Raw genomic sequence first — 20,664 nt, 5'->3', positions numbered from 1 at the left:
TTACTTCCAGCAGACCAAGGAATACAAGAAATGCTAAAGTTCTTCAGGCAAATAAAAATGATACCAGACAGACTCCTGGATCTACACAAAGAAATAAAAAGCACTGAAAATGGAACAAATGAGGATAAGTTTAAATATGTTATTTCTTAAAATATTTTTCTGCCTTGTTTTCTCCTGGGATTCCAAATACATGCGTATTAGCCTGCTCAATATTGTCCCACAGTTCTTGTGTACCCTATTCTTATTTTTTTAAACTCTTTTCTTCTTTGGATTTCAGTTTGGGTAATTTCTATAGACCTATCTTTAAATTTATTTATTCTTTCCCTGACTATTTCAAGTCTACCGATGTGCGTACTGGAAGCATTCTTTATGTCTGTGACCATGGTTTTTATTTCTAGAATTTCCATTTGATTCTTTTTTACACTTTCCTCTCTTGATGGAAGTTACCTATCTCTCATCATGCATGTTTCCCATCTTGTCCATGAGAGCCTTTTAACATAGTAATCATATTTATTTAAAGTTCCCTATTTGATAGTTCTGACATCTATATCATATCTGAGTCTAGTTCTGTTGATTGCTTTGCCTCTTGACAATGTTTTTGTTGTTCTTGTTTCCTTGTATACCTTGTAATTTTTTGATGAAAATCAGACATCTGTTTAGGCTCTCAGAGACTGAGTTAAATGGTTGTTACACCTGGCAGTGGGCATGTCTTTCCAATTCTTAGCATTTAGTGTGGGGGATCGAGCCTACCTACTTAGGAGTGGACCAGTTTAGGCCTTGTTGTTGCTATGGTTACTTTTAGTAGAACACAGTTTTTAAATTCCTCTGGTGTTTAGGCTGGTTTGCTAGAATGTATTTTTCCTCCAATGTCTGCTCTATCCTTGGATGTACATCTTCTCTTTGCACTGTGCTTCTGTGGTGGTCTCTCACCATGCTTTTGCACCTCTTTCAGCAGTAGAGTGCTATCACTAGTTGCTAGATGCTTGCTAGCCTGGTGGTTGGGAGGCATTCTCGGATGTTCTGATTAAGCCTCAGTTTTCTAGCATCTCTAGATCTTGGGAATGTCCTTTACCTCTAGCTGTAGCTCTGGATCCAGAACATATTCCTGCTCCTTCCCAAGGCTATAGTTTACCCCTCCACTCCCACCTCCTTTCCCCCAGCTACAATAGCTTTTTCACCAGTGTCCTAAGAGTGACAGGGTGTTGCCATTTCACCAATATTTCAAGGCTAAATTTAATAGGGGATAAGATCCAGGTGGAATTTCCCGCCTGGATGCATGTCCCAGAGCGGCTGCTACTTCTTTTTCCCAGTCCATAGGACGCTACATGAAGACTTGTGTCCTATTCCCAATCTTTTTGGTGTATACTTAATGATATCTGTGGAGGAAACCCCACAAGAGGGTGTGAATTTGCCTTTGTCTATGTCCCCAGGAGTTCTATAGTCTTTTGCTGGCCTAAGCTCAGCCTTTAGCAATTTGTTAAAATTTTTAGGTGAATTATTCTTCTCTGGGTCCACTGGCATTGGCCCCAGATAATTAAGTGCTTGTATTTATCTCCCTCTGAAGGTGCCTATAGTTTCCTTGGATTAGGGGGTAGCTGGTTGTCCTTCAAGATGGACAATTTTTCAAGAAAAGTTGTGAATTTGCAGATTGTCCAAACTTTTTTGGGTGTAAGGGTAGGAGTGATGTTCCTTCCAGTTATCTACATCCTAAGTGGGAAGCTAACACATAATTCTTAAAACGTTTGCTTTTCAATTTTTCCATTTTACGAGAGTGTAGGACAGTATTTATTATAGTATCATTTCCAGACCATCTGTATCAGAATGAAAAGCTTATTAAAAATGGCCAAACTGTGGAAGGAGCCTCGGTGTCCAACGAAAGATGAATGGATAAAGAAGATGTGGTTTATGTATACAATGGAATATTACTCAGCTATTAGAAATGACAAATACCCACCATTTGCTTCAACGTGGATGGAACTGGAGGGTATTATGCTGAGTGAAGTAAGTCAGTCGGAGAAGGACAAACATTATATGTTCTCATTCATTTGGGGAATATAAATAATAGTGAAAGGGAAAATAAGGGAAGGGAGAAGAAATGTGTGGGAAATATCAGAAAGGGAGACAGAACATAAAGACTGCTAACTCTGGGAAACGAACTAGGGGTGGTAGAAGGGGAGGAGGGCGGGGGGTGGGAGTGAATGGGTGACGGGCACTGGGTGTTATTCTGTATGTTAGTAAATTGAACACCAATAAAAAAAAAATAAATAAATAAATAAATAAATATGATGCTCCTATAAAAAAAAAAAAAAAATGCTGATTCTGAAGCCAGCTCCAGGCTTATAAATCTGAAAATCTAAGGGGCATTCATCTTACTAAGATCCTCAGGTAATTCTCATGCATTTTGAAATTTGAGAATTGTTGAATTCAAAGTTAGCCATGAAGATTTATTGGCAGTTATAACATACCAGGCATATCACAAAGATTATCTTATTTAGATCTCATGGCAAACCTATGATAGAAGTACTTTTGTCATCCTCTTTATAGACTATGCAGCTGGGTCCCAAAGAGGTTAATTAGCTTTTCCAAGGTAACACAGCTGGGTTGTGGCAGGGGCCAGATTTGAACTCAAATAGTCTAATTCTAAAGCCCAAGATCTTTCTAAAAATTGAGATACAATTCACATCTCCATGTTTTAAACGGTACAAACAGTGGTTTTTATTATAATCACAAAGATTATACAATCATCACCACTATCTAATTCCATATTTTATTTTCATCACCCCCCAAAGAGAAATTTGGTACCTGCTAGCAGTGGCTCCTCATTCCCCATTCCTCCAGCTCCTGGCCACCACAAATTTACTGTCTCTATGGATTTGTCTTTTCAGGGCATTTCATGCAAATGCAATCATACACTATGTGGCCTTTTGTGTCTGGTCTCTCTTTTTTTTTTAAATTTATATATTCATGAGAGGCACAGACAGAGGGAGAAGCAGGCTCCATGCCAGGAGCCGGACGAAGGACTTGATCCTGGGACTCCAGGATCACGCCCTGGCCCAAAGGCGGGCGCTAAACCACTGAGCCACCCAGGGATCCTCTTGTGCCTGGCTTCTTTCACTCAGTAAAGTCAGAAACCTTAACCACTGTGTCAGAAAATTAGAAATGGGATTGTATCTGCTTAGACAAAAAGGACCAACACCTGGCAGCTTGCTGGTGCAGGAAGAGACAGGATCCCAGGAAACAGACAAAGATCCCATTCAATTTAATGAAGACTAATAAAGACCACATGTGTGCCAGGGGGAGTGGTTTCAGCACCCAGGGAGCAGGGTATCTGGGTTGTGGTCTGGAGTGCAGGGTGGGGTGTCCACTGCCTGTTCTGGCAGTGGGTGGCTGCATTTCCTGCGGGCTTCAGATACCAGGAGCAGCAGGAGAAGCCCAGGGGCACTGAGGAGGCTACGGGCATTTGAATTTTGTCCCCGCGGACATGTCTGCAGAAGCCCCAAGTCTATCACCCTGGGAAGCTGGGCAGTGGTGCACAGCTCTGGGCTGGAGAAGCAGCCCCCCATGCAAACTCAAGTTCCCCAAGCCTCAAGAAATGGTGGAGGAGCTGCAGAAATGCCTTTGTCAGGAGGTTTGGTTGAAAGTCCTCATGCTTTGCAAAAGTTTGTGGGTTTGGTTTGTTAGTAAATGTTGAAATGAAGAACTGGCGTTAAAATGGAAAACAATTTGAGCACCTCCTGAGAGCAGAATCTAGAGAGGGGTACTCCGTATTGGTGCACATCGGAATCATCCCTAAGTATGAGAAAAATAGATTTCTGGGTTTCACTCCTGGGAAATTCTGGCTCTGGGGTCTAACCAGGGCCTCAAGTCCTGTGATGCTGAGAGGCATCCTCAGGTGATGGTGATGTAACTGGCCGAGGACAAGCTGGCAAGCACAGCTGGAGGATAATAATTCTCTACTTTTAATGTGCATGTGAATCATCTGAAGATCTTATTAAAATTCAGAATCTAATTCATTCAGCAGGTCGGGGATGGGGCCAGAGAGTCTGCATTTCTGAGAACCACCCGGGTGCTGATTTGCTATTTTGGGAACCCCCCTTTTGTATGGCAGGGCTGTAGGGGACACCCGGGTAAGGATAGAAAGCCCTGGTTCTCACTTAGGGTGCCTTCTGTCAAGGGCAGCAAGTCCTGCATACAGCTGATTTTAAGCCAAGGCCAAGTGGTCTGTCCCAGTAAAGACCCGAATACATTACACATGGAGACACCTCTCTCCCCCCAGGCATCACTGCATGTTCATAATGGGATGTCCAGAAAAAAAATGTAAAAATGTAAAAATGTAAAAAAAAATGTGTAGCAAGAGAGGAAAGGGTACTTCATATTTGACACATATTTCCATCCCAAATGGTTAACATCTTCAGAAAAAATATGGAAGCTAAAGAGGTAAGCCCTAATTTTCCAGAAAATTCACTGATGTGGAAAACTTCATTTCCTGGTAATGCGGGGTAAATCTGTGTTTTGTTGGGTGCTCCATATGTTGGTGGTCATGAATTGTTCCGTTTTATTATCCTCATTAACAGGGATAATGCTTGCTTTGTAACAATCATCATCACCATCTGGAGCCTGGAAAACCATAGTTTGAGGCTCAGGTAGAAAGAGGAGACTGTCTTGATGGGAGTCTGAGCTCACTCATTTCCCTGCTGCCCCCAACCCTCTTTGCATCCAGGGCCTTGGCTGCCCAGGCACAGAAGAGCCACACGGACAGATGTGATGCTAGTTCTGGTTCAAGAGAAAACAGAGACAAAGCAAAACAGAACGAAACTCAGAGACTGCAGGGAACATTGGGCTTTGACTTGGCTGTTTAATTTCATTTTAATCTTAACAGGTATTCATCAGGTGGCTTTCCACATGTGTTCCCCTCACAGCCCTGGTGACCTTTAACTATGCCAGGACGGTGTGACAAGCTGGCTGATATGACTGTCACCACTCTTCCAGCTCTTGGGGTGAATTGGATTTGAGCACCTGAGTGTCTTTGTGCTTCACAGAGGGTTGTCTTGTTGGGAGGAGGTGGCTAGAGGGTCAAGGCCTGGTAACCATAGCAACCATGCACACCTGCCCTTGTGGGTTCTTGAAGACGCACCTCCAGACCTTTCCCAGACCTATCTTTTCAAGCTTTCCCAAACTGTTAGCAGCACTCTGGGAGTGGCTCAGCCCTAACATGTGGGGGCCAGTTCAGGAGCACTGACCTGTCTTCTTGGTACCTTAAACAGTTAGTGCCCCACAGGGAAGAGGAGGAGTTAGAAGAACTGGGGAAGTGATGAGAACAACATGAGCAAAAGCTGGCCAAGGAAATAAAGCACCTGCTTTTGATCACTAAAAACAAGATAAAATGCTCACGTTAGAGAATGCACTCAATCTGCTGTAAGGAATTACACCTAAAAGTTTCCTGGAGGCAGGTAGGTAAGTGAGTCAGAGATGGTTTTCTAGAGAAGGTGAAGCTCCAGCAGGTTTTAGGTGAGGGTCGGGGGAGGCAGAAAGGGACAAAACTCTTGGCGGAAAAAGGGAGGGGATGTTAGTAGTTCTTCCATAGGGGCTGTGTATTGTTTCAGGGGCACAGACGGGGTGGGTACTGTGAGCCTGAGCAAATGCAATGGGGGTTTTGGGTGCCATATGGCTGTGGTTTGAGGGCCTGATCCATCATCATAAGCAGCCAGTTCCAGAGTGGGCAGACAATAAAGCAGAAATCAGGCTTCCCCAGGTTCTGTCTTCCCTGAACTTTCCAGCCTTTCTCCCCACTGTGAAGACTCCCCCCTCCTCACACTCCCCCTCCCCAGTGGCCTATTCCTCGCATGTGGCTTCTAAAGCATCAGTGCCATCCCATCAATTGGTACCAGATTGAAAAGAGGTTGAGACCAGATGTTGACACTGTGCTGAAGCTTAGAACATCATTGGGGGTCAGCCAAGTCAACTCTTTGTGGTTTCTTGACCGTTTCTCTGCTGGCATGTGGACATTCGCTATGAATAGCAAATGTTTACACCAAAGAAGTGCATTCTAGGAGGATGTGCCTTCTAGCTGACCTTCGCTTCACCTCCCCCTGTCATCTCCTAGAAATGAGGGCTTATTGTTGGAGATGGAGCCAACAGTTATGTCTTGAGTATGAGGAATATTTCACCACATGGGGAGGGGGGGCAAATAGTGATGTTTCCCATCACAGTTATTATTATTTTTTTAATTTTTATTTATTTATGATAGTCAGAGAGAGAGAGAGAGAGAGAGAGGCAGAGACACAGGCAGAGGGAGAAGCAGGCTTCATGCACCGGGAGCCCGATGTGGGATTCGATCCCGGGTCTCCAGGATTGCGCCCTGGGCCAAAGGCAGGCGCCAAACCGCTGCGCCACCCAGGGATCCCACCATCACAGTTATTATAGGATGGAAGGGATAGAAATATGCAGTCCGAAAAAAAAAAAAAAGAAATATGCAGTCTGATTTGCACTGTCTGTTCTTCGGGGAACGTACATACAATATTAGACCTACCCCATGTTGCATTTGGTACTGATTTTGTGAGCTCATGATCCCGTTCTCTGTAGACAGAAGGTGACACTGAGACTTCCTCACGGATCCTGTGCAACTGTCCTGTAACTTACTGGGTGACCTTGCACTTGGGTTCAGTTGGGTGAACTTACTGGGTAAGCTGGTTTCCTCAGCTGTCAAATAAGAGTGGGGATAGTTAGACTAGATGATGATCAATGTCCCTTCCAGGGACGTTCCATCCCTAACCCTCTGTGACTTGCCTGGGTGCTAGGCAAGGCTCAAATTCTAATCACTGACATGTCCATGAGCCCTTTCCATCATAGATGTTAGCTCTGTCCTCTGTGTCTCTGGGTGAAAAGTGATACATTTTTTGTAGGGACCATGGGCACGTGTCCAGTTGCATACCTGGAATGTGCAAGGCCATGAAGTGTCCAGAGCTAAGTATGAGAGGTAGTAAAGCAATTCTCTGAAAGCAATGATAATTTATAGCCAGTAAAATTAAGTGCAGCTATGTTTAAAGAAAGATAAAATACCTGTCTTAAAGCAGTGGTTCTCAAAGTGTGGTTCCTGGACCAGCACCATCTCAAGCATTGTTTGAGAGCTTATTAGAAATGCAGATTCTTTGGCATCACTCATACCTGAAGAATCAGAAATTGGACCCAGCCATCTCCATGTGATTCTGATGTATGTTGAAGTTTGAGAACCACTGGCCTAAACACACAAAGATTATTCTATTATGGATAAAGAGGTCTGGGGGAGGACCACCCTGGGCTGATAGAATGTCACCACGAACCTTAAACAGATCACCCACCTGTTTTACCAGACCTGGTTCTGAATGACTTTGGTTTGCCTTGAAAGATAAATTCCATTTTCAAAGCAAAAAGACCAAGTATAATTTGGTTCATCTATTGAAAAGAATTCCTAAATAGGGATTCTAAAAATATTTTGAGCAACTGACACCATTGTTGGGCTGTGTCCTTCCTAATGTGAGGTACTGCTCACATGAACGTATATAGTCTTTGGTGCATTTGTTTAAAAATTAACCTCATTTGGGCGCCTGGGTGGCTCAGTTAGTTGGGCATCTGCCTTCTGCTCAGGTCATGATCCCAGGGTCCTGAGACTGAGTCCCACATTGGGCTCCTTGTTCAGTGGGGAGCCTGCTTCTCCCTCTCCCGCTGCCTGCTGCTCCCCCTGCTTGTGTGTACTCTCTGTCAAAAAAATAAATAAAATCTTAAAAAAATTAATCTCATTAATTCATGGTCCTATATCCTATCAGTACAGTAACATAAGGTCATATCTTGTGGTCCTTCTGTACCCCCCTCATAACATTGCTGATCCCTGGGTAAGCTTTCAATGAATAATGATTGGATTAAACTGATGACTTCATAGAGACCAAAGCAAGATAAAAATCAAGAATCAAACTCTGATCTGGATAACCAAATCAATGTAAAAACGTTTCTGAATCTCAAACCTTTGGTTCTCAGTAGTAGAGGTTGTTTTTTGTTGTTTGTTTTTTTCCCTTTTTCAATAATAGTTTGGGTTGTGTTGTTTTGAGCAGTGGACTGAGCGTTGGGACCCAGATTAAAAGCTCTGCCTTCACAAAAGACATGAAGAGAAATCTCACAGAGGAAGACATAGACATGGCCAACATGCATATGAGAAAATGCTCTGCATCACTTGCCATCAGGGAAATACAAATCAAAACCACAATGAGATACCACCTCACACCGGTGAGAATGGGGCAAATTAACAAGGCAGGAAACAACAAATGTTGGAGGGGATGCGGAGAAAAGGGAACCCTCTTACACTGTTGGTGGGAATGTGAACTGGTGCAGCCACTCTGGAAAACTGTGTGGAGGTTCCTCAAAGAGTTAAAAATAGACCTGCTCTACGACCCAGCAATTGCACTATTGGGGATTTACCCCAAAGATACAGATGCAGTGAAACGCCGGGACACCTGCACCCCGATGTTTATAGCAGCAATGTCCACAATAGCCAAACTGTGGAAGGAGCCTCGGTGTCCATCGAAAGATGAATGGATAAAGAAGATGTGGTTTATGTATACAATGGAATATTACTCAGCTATTAGAAATGACAAATACCCACCATTTGCTTCAACGTGGATGGAACTGGAGGGTATTATGCTGAGTGAAGTAAGTCAGTCGGAGAAGGACAAACATTATATGTTCTCATTCATTTGGGGAATATAAATAATAGTGAAAGGGAATATAAGGGAAGGGAGAAGAAATGGGTAGGAAATATCAGAAAGGGAGACCGAACGTAAAGACTGCTAACTCTGGGAAACGAACTAGGGGTGGTGGAAGGGGAGGAGGGCGGGGGGTGGGAGTGAATGGGTGACGGGCACTGGGGGTTATTCTGTATGTTAGTAAATTGAACACCAATAAAAAATTAAAAAAAAAAAAAAAAAAGCTCTGCCTTCAGGATTACGCAAGGCACTCACTTTGCATCTCATTTCCCTTCCCAATAGGCAAGGGGTTTTTACAAATCTTGCCCAAGGATTGGACAAGAGTTGGTCTATGAGTCTGTCTTTTCTAGAGGGGATGGATGTGTATGCAGGGCCTCCGCATTAAGAGAATGGGCACATTCTCAGTGGCATCGCTAGAGGACATCAGGTACCTGCCCTCGACCCCATACTCCTTCAGATGTGACTACTTTCCATCGATCTGTGTGTGGGAGAATCACGGGGTGAGTTTGAGGACAGAATAACACAGTGAGTTTTCATCTCTAACCTAACTGAGAAGCCTGGGTGGTTTAGAAAATTGGAATAACTTCCTTTCATTTTCACATAGAGCTGTGGTTTCCAAGAGAAAATATCAATGTTTTTGACCAATTCCTAATTCACAAAGACTGGAAAAACCATGCCCTATTTGCTTAGCCCCTGTGCCGTGGGCCAGACTAAAGAATTGCCTGCTTATGCAGGCAGAAAGCAAAGTTGCTTCTAGATCAGACTGCCTGGCTGCTGCTGATCAGATCAAATCAACAACATCTAATGGGCTCCTTCCAGGGCCAGTGCAGGGTAGCCCAGAAGACACAGGGCTGGCTTGGCTGACCCCGCAGGTCGTCTACTCACCCTTCATTCCCTGTTTGATTTCATTTCAATCATAGATTGCCTCCCCCAAAGACCTCTTGTATATGGCAGAGTAACTTTTTTGGTGTTTAAACCTCAGATATTTGGGGGTTTTCCATTATATACAGTTGCATCTAATCCCAACTGATACAGGTGGTCTCTTCTCAAGGGGCTTCATGCCTGTGGATGCTGTGCAGCATGGTACATTCGGGTGCATGCACGTGTTCCCTACCATAGAGTGTGTCGCTCTTCAGTCACAATCTCTGAGGACTGGAGCTAGCTGCAAGGGGACTGACTGCAAGGGCTTAGCAGGTATTTCAATGGTTAGGGTACCAGGCTTCTCTAGTACCCATGAGAGGGTCATAGGATTTTAACGGTGACCTGGTTTCATTCCTTCACCACCTGTCCTCCTCCACTTTGGGACCAAATTCTTTACCTGGTACATGTGAAATGGAGAATTCAAAGAATCACTAGGGGCTTCTGGGACCTGACAGGAAAACTTGGACCACTGAATCAACAACTCTACCTGAAGCATGAAGTGTAGACAAGACTACATGGGTGATGATCTCTCTGAAGTGATTTCGTATGGTCTGGATTTCAGCTGCAGAGTGTAGCCTCACGAACTAGGTTCAGGCTTGGCTCTTTGAGTGTTCTCTGCATACATACAGGACTTTTTAATTAGATAAACCAGCCTCAACTCAAGCTGACCGTGGATCCCAGCTCATAATTCCAACTAAGCCTATGGTGGCTTTAAATTTATAGTGCATTTCAATTCACCGTTTTAGAGTATAAAGTTCTATGGACTTTAATACATGCACAGAGTCTTGCTACCACCACAAACAGAACATAGAACAATTCCAACACCTCAGTGAATTTCCTTATGCCACCTGGTAGGGTATTTTTATGAGTAACTTTATTGAGTTATAATCACATGCCATACAATCCACTTATTTATTGTGCAATTTAATGGTTTTTACTATATTCGCAGAAAATGTGCAACTACCGACAGTCAATTTTATTTTATTTTATTTTATTTTTTTTAATTTTTATTTATTTGTGATAGTCATAGAGAGAGAGAGAGAATGAGGCAGAGACACAGTCAGAGGGAGAAGCAGGCTCCATGCACCGGGAGCCCGACGTGGGATTCGATCCCGGGTCTCCAGGATCGCGCCCTGGGCCAAAGGCAGGCGCCAAACCGCTGCGCCACCCAGGGATCCCGACAGTCAATTTTAGAATGTTTTCATCGACACAAAGAGAAGCCCCTTACCCTTTAGCCATCCATCTATCGTTTCATCTTTGCCCAGTCCTAAGTAACCACTAGTCTACTTTATTTGCTTTTTCAAATATTTTATTTATTTATTTTGGGAGGGGGTGAGGAGCAGAGGGAGAGGGACAAGTTGACTCTGTGTTGAACATGGAACCCTATACAGGGCTCAATTTCAAGACCCCAAAATCATGACCTAACCAAAATCATGAATCAGATGCTTAATTGACTGAGCCACCCAGGCACCCCTCCACTAATCTACTTTCTTTTGCTATAGATTTGCCTGTTCTAGACATTTCATATAAATCAAATTATGTGATATGTGATCTTTTGTTACTGGCTTCTGTCTCTTAGCAAACCATTTTCAAGGCTTCTCCACACTATGGAATATATCACAACTTCATTCCTTTTTATGGCCAAATAACATTCTATTGCATCGAGATACCACATGTTATCAATTCATTCATTAGTTAATGGACATTTGGGTTATTCCCACCTTTTGGCTATTGTGAACAGTGCTACTATGAACACTTGTGTACAAGGTTTTGTTTGAACAACATGTTTTTGGTGCTTTTGGGTATGTAAGTAGGAGTGGATTTGTTGGGTCATGTACTTTTGTGTTTAATTTTTTGAGGAATCACCAAATTGATTTCCCACACTGGCTGAGCCATTTTATATGTGCACCGGGTTCTAATTTCTCTGCATCTTTACTAACCTTTGCTATTTTCTGTTTTTGCTTATAGCCATCATAGGGGATGTAAAGTTGCATGGTAGTTTTTTTTTTAATTATAATAGTCTTACAGTCCAGGTGAACATGTGGAGATTTTTGTCTCATTTTTTGCCTTCAGTTGATAGAAACCTAGCAAAATGTAGGCTTTCAGAATGAGAGCTATAAAGGAAGGTTGGCAGAGAAAAAATGACTAAAAAGAAATTGTCTAATAAACAATATGAGGAAGAGCAAAATGTTATATGAAAATCATGGGTCCATGGGGTGCCTGGGTGGCTCAGTTGGTTGAGCATCCAACTCTTGGCTCAGCTTGGGTCATGATCTCATGGGTTGTGGGGTGAAGCCCCTCAGGGAGGTCTGTGCTCAGCACAGAGTCTGCTTGAAGATCCTCTCCCTCTGCTCCTCCCCCCACTCACATGCACACACACTTGTGCTCTCCTTTTAAAATAAATAATATTAAAAAAAATCATGGGTTCAATATGCACTTTAGTCAATACATATTATTTGCTCCTACTATGTGTCAGGCTCTGCTAAGCACTAGGGGCTTAAAACTAGTTAAACAGGAACAGAGCCTTTAAAAATGTTTGTTGTATGGAGGGAGCGCTTAGAGGAGGGGAACTTCACAGTCTAGGTATCAGGATGGCTTTCTGGAGGTAGAAGAATGAAAAGTAAAGAAATTCTTATCAGAAAATAAGGCGCACTAGAAGTATTTGAGGGGGAAAAACCCATGCTGGGAGGTTTGGGAAATATCCTCTGGATGGCCTTCTTTTTTTTTTTTGTTTTGTTTTTGGCCTTGAGGCTACAATCTTGATTAGAGTCTGATTTCTTTCATTTCCCAATCTGCAATGGGTGGGTATAATTCTTGAGGAAAATAAATCATAACTAAGACTTTTGTAAATATTGCTAGCTTTTGATTATTTGCACTAATTAAAGGGGAACATATAATTCAGGATGGCAACAATGTAAACAGGGCTTATATTGACTTTGGAATATGTTTTTTCGTTGATTCCCAGATGTTGCTGTGTCAGATGTTCTCAGAACACACATGACGCCCTAGGAAATGGAGTCTGAGGTCCTTTAGGATGATGCATTGGACTAAGCAGAAAAATTTTCTCTTGACAATGCTTGTGGTTCACACCTTTCCTGTGGTGAGAATTAATTGGGTTTTAGGTTTTCTGTCTCTTGATTTTTGCTAGAGAAGAAGAATTGTGAAATCTTTTGCTCTATATTAGAGTGGGAAAAATCCTCAGAGGTCACCCATGCTCCCATTCTTTCTTGGTATCATAAAACCTTATTGCCAAATTCAGGGGCGACAAAGAAATTATTTTGATATGACAAAATTCTTTTTTTAAATGTTTAAAAAGATTTTATTTACTCATGAGAGACACAGAGAGAGAGGCAGAGACACAGGCAGAGGGAGAAGCAGGCTCCATGCAGGAAGCCCGATGTGGGACTCTATCCCAGATCCTGGGACCATTCCCTGAGCCGAAGGCAGATGCTCAACCACTGAGCCACCCAGGTGCCACGACAAAATTCTTTTGATAAGACTTTGTGGCTTTTTAAACAAGCACAAATAACTTATTAAGTCATGTCCCAACTAGCACACTGGACATTGTTATAAAATATACACAAACCTACAACGGGCCAGATTTTAGATGACTTCTGAGGGGTCACCAATAGAGAATAGACCCTAATCCCAAATAAATATTACCAACTGGTCAAAGTAAGAAACAGATTCACATATGTACAATAAAACCTGAAAATCATTTGCATTACATATGTATAGAGAATTAGCAACATCTTTATTAAATTTTATAAGAAAGTTTTGGAAAATAAAAATCCTTGAGTATCTGGTTTGAATGAATGATAAAAAGTAATTTGTTATTAGCACATCAGTTATGTATTTGTTTTCTATTGCTACATAGCAAATTATCCCAAAACTTAATGGCTTAAAGTAATAACAATAAAAATTTATTATTTTATGTAGTTTCTGGAAATGGATTAGCCAAGTGGTTCTGGCTCAGGGACTGTCACAAGACTGCAGTCAAGCTGTCAGCTGAGTCTACAGTCCTCTGAGGGCTTGCCTGGGGCTGGCGACCTGCTTCCAAGATCGCGCACCCACATGGCTGGAAAACTGGTGCCTTGGTCCCCTTTCTAGTGAAACTTACTATGAGACTGAGTATCCTCACCACATGACAACTAGCTTCTCCCAGAGAGCGAGGCAGAAACAGCAATGTCTTTCATGACCTGGCATAGTCCTACATCATCACTTATGCCATATTTTATTGACCACACCAAGAAACTCTGATGCAGTGTGGAAAGACTGCACAAGGGTGTGCATAGCAGGAGATGGGGATCACTCGGTGCCATCTTGGAGACTGACCATCACAAGTTATTAGCACGTAAATTGGAAATGAGTCATTCAAAAAGAAAATTGGATTAAATACTTTTATATTCTGGCAATCAGCATCTGACTACTACTGTTATAAAAAAAAAACTCCAAATGAGTGAACCCAAATTATGAATTTGAGCTCTTTCAGGATGAGAGTTTTATGATCATCAAGATGGATCGGGGTTATGGAAGATCATGTATAATAAGCCAGATTCTGCTCTTTGCCATTCTAAGCATAGAGCCTTTGGGTACTGGTACTCTACCCAGAGTCTCTGAAATATATAACAGGTCTTCAACAGTGATTCCATGCCAGCTCTTGGTGTCATCTCCACAAGGCTACTCAGCTGGCTTGGTTCTAGTGGTGGTTCAACCATTTCTCCCTATATTGAAGGTGCTCCAATGTCACATGGCACACTCTCATGGGCAACCCTCAGATTACATGCATTTCTCAGAACACTAAGTGTTACCCCATTTTTTCTTTTTAATTCAAGAAACACATTAGTATACCAGTGAATGAGAGAGAGGGGTTATCCTAGGGGTAAACTCTCCACCCTGTTCTAATTTATACAAATAAGAGAAGCATGTGTATAAATAAGTAAGGCATTTTCAAACATTAGTGCATTAACTATTCGTAGTAACAAATCTCTTTCAATCTCTTCTTCACCCTGAGATTTGAGGGCCTGGGTAAGGACACTGGCTTGGTGAGTTCAAATCTGAAATGTGGGCCGGCCTGTTAGTACTTCCATATTTCTTGGTAGGCTTGCAAGCATACATCACTGATTGTAAGGTAAGCTGAGTAAGAGTATTTGTGTGACTGGCTCCTGTCCATTTAAACGGACTTGGCTGCCCTCAGTATTAAAAGCAGAGTTGTGGACATGCACTTGCCACTGCCTGAGCGTCTTCAGACTATCTCCTGTCTTCCCACGTCAACTCAATGGTTTTGTCTTTATGCCTCTAATTCTCCAACCCTGTTTTCTTTGTACCCTGGCTCTGGTATCCACCAGGTCTCGGGGGGTGGGGTGGGCAATGACTGGTGTAGACATGTTCGTTGAATTCACTCTCTGGATCTGAGCAACCTTGGCTGAGCTGTGCTGAAGCACTCTTCCCTTCTCACTAGCCCTTGGTATGAGTCTGTCCCTGTTCCCATATGGCTCCAGTGGCCACAGGTGGGGAGCACACACCTGTTATTCCACAGAAATGCATCAGTACTTCCGAGGGAGTATGAGTCAATGACTATTAGTTAGGATCATGATCATAATTATAATCAATCAAATGAATTTATTGTAATTCACTTCAAATTCCAACAAGTGTTCCTTAAGGCTTTTTTATTCCTTCCTTAATACATGAGAGTATTTACATGGTGAATTTTCTTTTCTCCCATTTAACACATGAGAAAACCAAAGTTGAGAGGAGGTGAGCCACACAGCTACTAAGTTACGGGGACAGGATTAGAATTTCAGCCTTCTGACATTTGGTCTAAGTGATTTTCATAATGTTATAAATGGTACTGAAAAATGTCAGAATAGAAAGTGTTATAGATTAAGATCAGTGGATTATTTGATGCGAGTGATTAATGAATCTTTTAAGAATGATATTTTAAGAAAAACTGGACTTCATTTTTTTAAAGAAAATGTGCAACGACTTTCACCATTATGATGTGAAAATTGTCTTCAAGCATTAGAAAATTAAATGTGACTTAATTAAGTTGGAGAGAAGGGCAGTGGCAAGGGGTGCCTGGCTGGCTCAGTCGGTACAGCATAAGACTCTTAACCTGAGGGTCATGAGTTCAAGCCCTATGTTGGGTGTGGAACCTACTTAAAACATATAAAACTAAAAGTTAGAAGGGCAGTGGCAAAAGTATCAGAATTATTGGGTATTTGGAAAGAAGTGCAGTTTAGTTCTTCATGTATATACTTCAGTATAGAAAGTGAAGAGCCAAACTGCTAAAAGTGTTCTTAATTTTCAAGTATTTATTGCAAACCTACTGGGGATGAGGCATTTACCTCAACACGGGAGAGTGTGAGGTCCATAGTTTGTGGACTATTATAACCCGAAATATCCTTTGAGGGTATTTCTAATATATTCTCTGTGAAACATTGTTCTATTTTGGGTGGGGCTGTTGTGGAGAACATGGTGTGCATGGTGGGCCACATGATGCTGTATTCCTTCCTAATGATGGAGCGACCTTCTCAAAAACCATAAGACTCAGAACCTACTGGGTTTCTACAGGAGGAAGTTTTAACAAACAGGTGAGATTCATTTCAGTTTGGTAATACTCATGGCTTAGGAATAATGTGTTATCAACAAAGGAGTGTGTAGAGATAGAAGAGAGAAGCGGGTTCAGGCTCCCTGGTCATCTTCTGCACGTCCAGTCAGTGGCCCAGAGAAGCTCCACAGAGAAGGCTGTGGCTTTGCTTCTGGAAGCCCCCCAGGTATGACTTAGCATGATACAGTCTGAGAAATCATCAAGGCCACCCAAAACACTGGCTGGTCAATTGATCTCATGAAATTACTCAGTATAACTAATGCTTTCATTGAACTTTTCAACTTTTTTTTGTTGTTGTTTTCTGGATTGGAACAGTACGTGGGGAAGAAAACAGTTCTACCAAGAGTTTTCTCTAGGGGTTAAAAGCATAACCAGTGATTCTCAATGTGTGGTCCAGCATCATGACCGTTCCTGGGGAATGTGCTGGAAATGAAGATTTCAGGCCTCACCCAGAGCCACTGAATCAGAAACTCTGGGTGTGTGGCCTAGAAATCTGTATTTTAGTAAGCCCTCCAGTTGATTCTTAGGTTTGAGAGCTGTTGGGATGTTGGGAGATAGAAGTTAAGAGCATGAACTCTGGACTCTTTATTTCCTTTGCTGGAATCCTGGTACAACCACTTATTAGCTGTGTGACTCTGGGAAAATTGCTTGATCTCTTTGTGCTTTTCTAACTGTAAGTATCTGGAGAGAATTATAGTACCACCTTCAGAAAGTTGTTTTAAGGATTAAATTTGTGAATATACTTAGAGTAGTGCCTGGCACATAATAGCTGCTCAATAATGTTAGCCAGTATTATCTGAAGACATTCTGTCCTAGAAGAATGGGAGAATTTCTCTCTCTAACCCCTCTTTCCGTGAGAACCTGTGAAGTCCTCTCATGCAGCTTTCTCTGAGGAGTAGTTGGAGGCTGGAGTTCCTGGGATAGAGCAGAACACAGGACAGGTTCAAAGCCCTGTCTTCACAGCTTATGTACGTTGCCCTAGAGATAGCCCTGAATTATGAAAAAAAAAACAAAAAACAAAAAACAACAAAACCCTTTCCCTTTCAGCATTGGTAAGATCAGTTTTTGACCTGTGGGACAGAGAATGGATTCCTTGATTGTTTTTTTGGGAGAAACCCTAAGTATCTGAGGGAACACACATGTATTGCAAAATTCACCCAAAAAATCAGAAAGTAAAATCACCTAAAATTAACTTTAAATATTTTAAAAGAAATTCTAGCTTCGCCAGATTTTCTAAAACCATGCACTGGGTGGTGGTGGAGAGGAGGGCATCCAGAAAGAGCCAAATGGCTATTTGATGTTATAAACTCTCTCCAAAGACTGAGGATCACTGTTGCCACATTTAAGTGGGTTATTTTCGAAAGTTGCTACAGACACACTCATCAACGTGGCCTCGAGACCCACTTTTCCCGTTGCGATAGGTGGCATCGTGATTCCCCTTCTCCTGAGGTTTGAAACTTTGCCAAGATGAAGTGCAGCTTGACTGAATTAAGTTCTTGTCAATAAGATGAAAAACACCAGATCAATTGGGGTTTTTCTTTTGGCAGCCCCCACCGCCAAGCTGGCTCATCTATATGGCGGATCCACTCAATCATGCAAAAGTAGTTGCTGACATGACCAGAAAAAGTGATTTGTTTGGGAAAAATGGTTGGGATTGGAAAGAGCTGAGATTAAACACAGGAGCTCAGAGGTTTCGTGCTCTGCCAGAGCAGCCTAAGGGCTCTGGTGGCCTCTTTGTCTAATGTCGGTGGGGTCACTAAATAGGACCCCACAGGTCAAGCTGGGTCAAGGTCTTTGGATGAATGCACACAGGTGGTCCATGACGTGCAAACGAGTGTCCTCGAGATCCTAGCATCTCTCTCATGGTCCAGACCCGACGGCCTGTTGAAGCCAAAGGGAGTGAATTCTAAACTTCTAGGTCCAAGAGCCAGAGCAAAGGAATAGCTCAGTATTCTGGTGATGTGTGCTACGAGGGCCGAGCGCTTTTCTTATCTCAGTCCATTTTTCTCCTAGCTCATCCCTCCTCTTCGAACTTCCCAGTGAATTAGGCTGTTGCTTTGACAACAGCTGGGAAGGGCGGTGGGGGATGGTGGAGTGGAAGTCTGGAAAGCACCACGTCACTCTGGCAGAAATGCTGATGAGACCCAGGAAAGAGCCAGAATGAGACGTTAGCTTGAGGATTGCAAACAGCAACGTGGGATGATTTACCCTGCGCTGGGGAGAGGCTTCTCTTACTCCCTCACCTGCCCCCGGGAAGCCTCTAGGCCCCTGAAAAGAATGGATTTCTCTCATGGGACAGGGCTGGTGTCTTGCCAAGAGAAAAGCGTTCTGATAGCAACAGGTCGAAGCCTCGAGTCGCAGCAGAATTTATGATGGGAGTTTATCAGCCCGGGGGGAGACAGCGTGGGTAGGCCTGGGCCGCGCCTCTCTCCGCTGGAATGCTTTGCTTGATCCCTTTGCTACGTGAAAAATGAAGTGCGGTGGGCTGGTGGGGAGACCTCGTAAAGCTTGGATGATCACACAGGCTTAGGTACCGCGCCTGGCTCCAGAGCATAAGGAATACCCAGGCAACACCAGTTAGAGGGTGCGGACATAAATAATGGGCAACTCCCATAAAAAGGTCAAACATCTGATTCCACATACATGTTTTTTCTTCCCGAGCCGAATTGCCTAGAGTTGAATGAGTGTCAGATTTGCATCCACATCTCCCCTCAGCTCAGCTCTTCACTTCCAGATTTTTATCCCCAGGGTGGATTAAAAACAGAGCTCCTTCGCGGGAAGGCGATGGTTTCCATCCGGAACCCTGTCCTGGCTTGCCTTGTCTTTTCTCTGTCATCCTGAAGGGAGAAATATCTTGCATAGCCTCAAGGTCAGTGGTGAGCGCCTTGGGTTTGGCAACGAAACGAGACCCTTGGAAAGCTTGTGTCTTCACGCATACTTTGCTGATATTAATAAGGCTCTGGCATTCTCAGCCGGGGGTTAGGGGTCAGGGGTCAGGCGGCCATAAACCTGGCCCAGGGAATGTTGTGTTGGGCTGAATTACTTTCTCACTGACCTAATAAAAAGACTGAAGAAGTAAAAAATAAAAAAATAAAAAAAAAAGGAGAAGAACTATTTTCTCTTTTTCTCTTCTTTTGCTACAGAAAGAAAGGATTTTAGAAAAAAAAAAACTATTTGCTTTTGTGTTGGGTCTTGTTTTTGTGGCTCTTTAGGGCTAATCTTCTGCAAAAGCACCTAAGAATAAATAAATATGTCAACTGCAATAGCCTATTGGCCTAGTTTCCCCTCCACCCCTTTAGATTTCAGACTCAGCAGCTGGAAGCTACCCCCTTGCCCCCCAACTCCCCAGGGACACACCTAGAGCTTAACCCTGAGCTTTGAGTTTGATTTTATTACTGGTTGAGGCATGTTAAGGAGACCAAGGTTAGGAGCGGGCTGAGCTGGAATCAGTTTCCCTTGCTGCTCTCTGATCACATTCTGGCCCAGTCTTCAGTCCCAAGCTGGGCCCTGGTCTTAATGATCTGTTCTAGCCTTCCTCCTGTGTGTCCTCTATAACACTGGCCCTTCTAGCCATAACCTTCCCCATGGGGTTCACTGGTCCTTCCCTTGGTTTCCAGGCAACCATTTGTGAACTGGTTCTCTCCCTGACCTCTCTTGAGTCTTCACGACCTCCTTGGCAGGCTTTCCTCTATTCCTCCCCACCCCTGAAATGTAGACATTTCTTAGGGCTCTGTCATTTGTCATGTTCTCTTCTCCGGGTAATCTTATTTACACCTGTGATGTTGATTTCCAGGTCTAGGCCAGTAGCTCCCAACCGTCGAGACTAAGCTCCAGACATGGTTCCAGGAGTTTCTGGCCACATCTACTTGCCATGCCCTCTAGTAGCTGAAACTTAACACATTCCAATCTGAACTCATTGTCTTCCTCCTCAAGCAGAACTTGTTCTGGTCTTGTTTTTGGTGGATGGGTTACCATCCACCTAGTCCCTCGAGTAAAAAAATCTCAGAGCCATCCTTGACTTTTCTCCCCACATTCCCCATGTTCAAACAATCCCATGTTCTGATGTTTTCACTTCAGAAATGTTTCTTGAGTCTTGCCTCTCATTTCCAGTGTCCCTGTTCACTGCTATTATTTTGGTCCTTCACCTGTAAAAATATAATATTACAATTCTTGAACAAGCATCAGCTCAGCAGATATTAGTTGTAAGAGTGGACAACCTCTCTAGACCCAAACAGACTATTGTGAGGGTTATGTTTTATGGAGAGCACATTTAGAACAACGATTGGCTTATAGTAGGAGCTCAGTAAACATGAGTTGTTAAATATTATACATAGGAGCTGTTTGGAAGCAGGGACTTTGGGCCCAGGCTGCCTTGTTTACACTCTAGTTCCATCGTATACA

The 20,664-nt window shown here is 43.0% G+C and overlaps 1 long non-coding RNA gene across 25 annotated transcripts in view; it reads left to right on the top strand.

Moving 5' to 3' along the window:
* The window catches only part of LOC144307339 (uncharacterized), a 68,738-nt gene that overhangs the window by 30,518 nt on the left and 17,556 nt on the right, over positions 1-20,664 (top strand). For 22 of the 25 annotated variants that reach the window (XR_013374231.1, XR_013374232.1, XR_013374227.1 and 19 more), the window contains 5 exons: positions 5,265-5,450; positions 8,085-8,679; positions 9,015-9,232; positions 12,619-12,753; positions 19,012-19,132. This is a non-coding gene — a long non-coding RNA (uncharacterized LOC144307339). The remainder of the gene's footprint in view (positions 1-5,264; positions 5,451-8,084; positions 8,680-9,014; positions 9,233-12,618; positions 12,754-19,011; positions 19,133-20,664) is intronic. The other 3 variants (XR_013374212.1, XR_013374216.1, XR_013374221.1) reach the window with 3 other exon arrangements.

Source organism: Canis aureus, chromosome 38 (assembly GCF_053574225.1).
Source record: "Canis aureus isolate CA01 chromosome 38, VMU_Caureus_v.1.0, whole genome shotgun sequence".
NCBI classification, from domain to species: domain Eukaryota; kingdom Metazoa; phylum Chordata; class Mammalia; order Carnivora; family Canidae; genus Canis; species Canis aureus.
This window is presented reverse-complemented; position numbering and strand designations above follow the sequence as displayed.